Below are 6,567 nucleotides of genomic sequence, written 5' to 3' on the forward strand. Positions count from 1 at the left end.
ATGAAATCACCGAATTTTGGCTCGACTGAGCCCATTACTACACAAAGAGTTTTTTTTGAGACCTTTTACAGTACATCTAATTATTTTGGACCGTTTATTTCCGTGCCTCAACGGTCCAGATATGACAATACTACCACGAAAATCTGGTAGTATATTTAGGCATTAGGGGCACTTTTGGAAACAATCACAATACATCAATGTGCGATCTAAGTCCCAAATTGTTCACGACACGTCCTAGGTTGGGTTGACTACCGCCAACACAGACAGTTTTGCACAAACCCTCCTATAAAGTCTTGTCTTCTAATTTGAAGGCCCTTTCTAATTTTTGCACGATGTTTTTCTAGTCGTTGCGGCGCCTGGTCCTTCTTTTCCCTGGACCGGCATCTTGTCATTGATAATCAACCCTGACCTTGGTCTCCTGCGGCGTGGTGGGTGAATACGGCAAGGCATAGGCTGCCATCTGAGAACACATCGAGACAGAGGCTGTCACTGGGGACACGGTGTCTCAGACCAAAGCCAGTACGAAAGACTGTCCTCCCGTAGCGGCAGAATCGAGCGCCTGAAGAAAAGGTGAGCACGTCATCGTGGATTTGCAGGGGTCCGACTTTTATCTGAATGCTCGCTCTGATTTGCTTGGTTGGCTCGATCAATCCAGCTAGCGAGTGGAAGGCGCTGGAGTAGCGAGTAGGTGTATATTCTTGACCTGTGGGATAGATCGGGCCACTAAGCGGATGGGGTGATGGACTAACTCAGGTTTGTTAATTAGGCACTGATCAAAGCGATCCTTCCTGGCCTAGGCGTTCAGCGGGGAGGACGGAGCTATGGATGCGTGCATTCATTAGGACTAATCACGTGAGAGGATAAATCTATGCCGAATTGGTATTATTACCAATATGCCCTCAAGCGGCATTTCATACCAGCCATTGGATCAACTTAATACTACCCACTGAGTTAAGGAGTATGATGTACCGTAAAAACTCTCTTTTTGAGACAGGTTTTAGGACAGGCAGATATGATAACATGCAAGCAAGATATCAACAACTTATATGCCTTTGCCAGGTGTTGCAGTTGATGTCAGTTCTCTGATAACAATATCAGGAGCCTTGGCGACCAAATTGGATGGCTACGTCAATTCAAAATGATAAGACATTTCAAATGCTCCAAGACCAAAACTGTGCGGCCATGGGCACACATTTCATTTGCATTACATTTCAAGTCAAATCTAACTGCAAAGCTCGGGTGAATTATGCTCTCAGTACAACAATCGCTACAAAATCCGAATGAACTTCTGGTGAATCAAATATGATGAGCTCAAAGAAAGATGAAGAAGATTTATCTCACAGTCGCCAAATGGATACCAAACAGACCAGTGTCATCATGTACAATTCTAAATGCTGAAAATGATTGGATTGACTCATACTCCATCATAACCCGGAGATCTGGAAAACACAATGATTCACCCTTAGCCTTTGTCAAGGAGCTATCCATTTTCCTTCATGAATGATAAGTAACAAGAATGCAGCTACGAGTCACAAGGTATCTAATTGCAATGCGGAAAAAAAAGCATCAAAATGGGATGGTTACAATGTGTTCAGAAATCACAACTTTTTATCGTCACACTACAAAAGCTAATTAGTTGATCAGCCACATGATTCTTTCCGAGACATCATTACACATGCAAGACTTTCATGATTGTAGCTGCTTTCTCCTGACGCCAGCATGCTTTTACTTCGAAAGCGAAAGCCACGTTTGTGTCACTTGCACAGTAGTTACTGCTGGTGTATACGGAGGAAGGAGTATGTATGTGGGTGGGATGTATGTTATAGATGGACACTATGTATGTGGGTCGGATTCACCCCTTGGGACTCGTCGCTCGTCCTGGTTGATGGTGGCTGCGCCATCTGGAGCGCCGCCACCGCGTCACCGAGATCAGCAACTCGCTTCTCCAGATCGGGACGCCAGTTGACCAGATCGTCGATCATGGCGGTGGAAACCTGGATCTCCATGATCGCCTTGTTCTGGGCCTTGAGGGCGTTGTCGAGGCGGTCAAGGAAGGCTTCGATTGCCGGATCCATGACGACCAAGTGCGTACGAGCTTTCTTGAGGCCTCTGGTCTCCATTAGCTGCGCCAAAATGGAGCGGCGGTGGGAGGATTACTGGTCTGTGATACCAGATGATAGGCTATAGTAGGGGGAAAGCTCGATTACTAGCAGCAGTTCCTCACAGAGGTAGGATTTGGGTGGCGATTACAAAGAGATTACAAGAATGGTAGCTAGGGTTCGTCGCGAGAGAGGAAGGGGATAAGAGCCGAGCCGCCGTTGCCGTGATCCACTGGATGATGATCCTTTGTGTTCCCGTCTCCTTTAGTACTTGGCGTGGTGGGCTTCACTTGGACCACTCTGGGCCGCAGGTCCTACAGTTGGGCTTCCTGGCTCGGGCCTCGTTTCGGGCAGCGCCGGGCAGGAAGGTGTCGCTGCCCGGTGGGACGCACCTGTCACGGGCGTTGACACTTACGCACATAGCAGCGACCATCTCAATCCGTTCGGTAGCTCCACACTGTTAAAAAAAGACAATTCTTAAAAAAAGATGAACAATAAGAAAATAAAAAAGGGAATTGGATGGAAACTGGGATTTGAACCCACGCCCTTTCGGACCAGAGCCTAAACCATAAATTCAGTGCCTAGTGAAGTGCATCAAAGGTCCTCAAACTATTTAAAAGGTGTTACGTAGGTCCTCGAACTATGAAAAGGGTCATTCAGGTCCTCAAAGTGCAATATGCGTGTCATCCAAGTCCTCGAACTATTTTAGAGGTGTCATGTAGGTCCTTAAACTATTTCAAATGTGTCACATACGTACACACTTATTGCACTTCAAGAATTTTTGAGGATCTAGATGACACTTTTCATAGTTCGAAGACCTATGTGACACCTTCAAAATAGTTCGAGGACCTAGGGTGCACTTTACTCGTAATTCTTTATATGTTGTGATACCTATACTAGCATAATCAAATACCAGCAACTCTTTTTTTCTTCGAAAAAGAAATACCAGCAACTCTGCCGTTACGAATTACTCTGAGTGTGTGTGGAGCTGAAAGTGTCAAACTAAAGCCTAATGCATTCTACTGCCTCCGTTCCAAAATATAAGTCTTTTTAGAGATTTCAATATGCACTACATACGGATACAACCATAATCGCAACATCCTAATAATAGTGGAAACTTCTTTCGGCTGTAAAAGGCTTCATTAGGTAATGTGTACGACTGTAACAGGAAAACTATACTGCTGACCGCTTGGTTTTAGCTGCATCAGGCGTGAACCACCAGCATTTGCAGAACCCTTGTTGTTCGATTTGCCCAAGGGATCCCCTGCGCACAAACCAAAGTCTGCATATACCCGTGAAGATTTCAGGCACAAAATAGACTCTTCTGTCTTTCCTTGCTCTCCTGCTTTAGATTTGGACCAGTAAGTACACCTTCATGTCATTCATATGAGATTTAGAGTTCTTCTCCCAAATAAAATTCCAATTTCCCTGGTTATCGTCAACCGATCACTTTGTCTCCCGTGGAATCAATTTTATTTTTTCTTGTTCCAACACATTATATTGGAGTGCCCGCTATTCTATGTTGGTGATGTATGTGTAACTGTAAGCTATGTAATTCTGGTTTTCGGTATGAGATCTGTTTAAATACCAAGTGTGGCTTGTGACTTTAAGTGGCATGTGTATTTACTTGATTCGTGTGTTGTTTTATTTGTGAAGATCCATTTCAATATATGATGCAAGTTTTGTGGGTATTTTTCTCTGCCTTTCTACTCTCTACTGGATAGGTATAGGATTTATAAAATAAAGGGAACTGAGATTTGTAAACAACAGAAATATTTTCTTCAGGTTAAGGTTACGAAGCAGCTTGCAAAATGGGTTGCAGATTTCTATGGCTAAATCTGCTCAAATTACTAGTCTATATATACTGACGAAAGCAGAGTCCCCAGTCAGCAAGGTAGCTCCAACCATGGAACTGTTTGTACATCATCTAGAAAATGATGTAAAAAAAAGCAGCTCTTTAACATCCACTCGATGAGGGCTGATTGCTAAAAAAAGTAAAAGAAAAAGGGGCAAGAGTGGTTGAGATGCTTTCTACGGTTACCATGAATTCGAGGTTCTGAAGAACGGATGAAATCGTCAAATTTTTCATTCATCAGAGCTCAGCTTCTGCTACTGTATACACATATATTTTGACAGGTTTCAGAAGAGTCAGAATGGCAAATGTATAAGCAAGGCATGGCTAACTTATAACTTCGCTAGGTGTTGCATTGGCTGACAGTTCTGCACTAACAATATCGGATTTATCGTAAGCTCTGGTTTTCACTTTGTTGATGTCGCCCTTCTTTTTGCCTTTTCTTGGATTTGCTTTTTCCTAAAGAAATATTCTTTTAATCCCCGTTCCACCAAGTCTAATAATTTCTAGGCATAGATGGATGAAAAGGAAAAGGGAAAGAAGATTGCTATTACCTTCATCCTTCTGATATCCTGTAACTTTAGTAAACTGCCTCAAATACAAGGCAGAAAAAATACCGGTTCTGATATCCTGTAACTTTAGTAAATTTCAGGTTCTGAAGAGCAGATGAAATCGTCGATTTTTTCGCTCGACTGAGCTCAGCTTCTGCTACTGTATACACAGATATCTTGACAGATTTCAGAACAGTCAGATATGATAAATATGCAAGCAAGGCATGGCCAACTTCTGCTACCTTTGCCAGTTCTTGAATAGCAGTATCCTAAGCTCTGCTTCTAAGTTTTAAAGGTCTATGTTATGACCGGCGTATTAAGGGCTTAGCCCAGTTAGTTGTGGCCCAGTTATTTTATTAGAAGGATTATATAAACTCGTGTAAGGACCCATTTTGGAATTAAGCAAGAAGCAATCATATTTGCTTGGCTTCCTTAGGGAGCCGGGAGACCTAACCCTAGCCGCCGCCCCCCTGCTCTCTCTCTCTCTCACGCGCACGCAACAACGGCGCCCTAGTGCCGGCGACCACGCCTTCCTCCACGTCATCCCTCCTTCCACCCCTACAACCTGAGACCACGCCCTGGTAGGGATCCTGTTCCTACCAATTTGGTATCAGATAGCTTCGGTGCGATCATGTCCTCGCCACCGCCCACCCCGACCCTCCCGCTGTCGACCGCGATGACTACCCCGATGGCCACTACGGCTAGCGCCCCGCTCTTGCCGGTGCCGGTCACCTCCGTCGCGCCCGTCCCCGTCATCTTCACCCTGGAGGAGATAACGGCTGCCATCCGGGATCTCACCCGGGCGGTCGCGGGCATCTACACGTTCCTCGCGAGATCCTATGGGCCGCAGCCATCTATGCCCTTTGCCACCGCCCCGCCGCCGCAGCAACCACCGTGGTAGTCGCCAACCTCAGCGACCCCCGTCGCCGCCACCATGCAGCTGCTGCTGTGGCAGCCGCCACCAGCGACGAACCCCGACGCCTCCACCATGCAGCAAGGGCAACAGGTGTTGTCGCCGCCACCAGCGTCCGCGGCCATGGGCATCCCGACGACGGGCCCGGGGGTGCCCATCCACCAGGTTCGATTTCCCCCGTCGTTGTCTCCGTCACCAGCCTGGCTCGCTTGGTCCCTTGAGCCGGTCTACACGACGGCCTCGGTCGGGCCGCATGTGTTGCCCCCAGCGGCGACGCACCCAGCCATGTAGTTTCGCGGTTCCTCGGGATCCACCGAGCCCTTCGCTAGCGTCGACAGGCCCCTATTCCAGGGCGGCACCCTGATGCCCGCCTACCCGGCCCCGTCATCCTCCCTGCTCCGTGCTGACGAGGCGCACCCGCCCGTCGTCCACATCCAGACGCCGCCAAGATTCTCCAAGCTGGAGTTCACGACCTACGACGACACCGTCGACCTCCTGAATTGGCTCAACCAATGCGACCAATTTCTCAGGGGACAGCGCACGCTCGTGTCCGATCGCACCTGGATCGCCTCGTATCATCTCCGAGGAGCCGCGCACACGTGGTACTACGCCGGTAGCATGCCACCATGGGAGCGCTTCTGCGATTCGTGCCTCTTGCGCTTTGGTCCGCCTGTACGCGGGAGCCGTCTGGCAGAGCTTGGCCGTCTTCCATTCCTCACCTTGGTGCAAGACTTCGCCGACCGCTTCCAGGCACTGGCGTGCCACGCCCCCGGCGTTATGGCTCGTCAGCGGGCCGAACTCTTCATCGGCGGCCTACCGGACCACATCCGTGTGGACGTGGAGATGCGCGGGCCACACGACCTTCAGACGGCCATGTACTATGCCCGCGCGTTCGTGCATCGCGCTGTGGCCATACAGCAGGTGCCACCTGAAGGAAATATGCCCTAGAGGCAATAATAAAGTTATTATTTATTTCCTTATATCATGATAAATGTTTATTATTCATGCTAGAATTGTATTAACCGGAAACATAATACATGTGTGAATACATAGACAAACAGAGTGTCACTAGTATGCCTCTACTTGACTAGCTCGTTAATCAAAGATGGTTATGTTTCCTAACCATAAACAAAGAGTTGTTATTTGATTAAC

Source organism: Triticum aestivum, chromosome 1A, assembly GCF_018294505.1.
Source record: "Triticum aestivum cultivar Chinese Spring chromosome 1A, IWGSC CS RefSeq v2.1, whole genome shotgun sequence".
Classification (NCBI taxonomy): Eukaryota; Viridiplantae; Streptophyta; class Magnoliopsida; order Poales; family Poaceae; genus Triticum; species Triticum aestivum.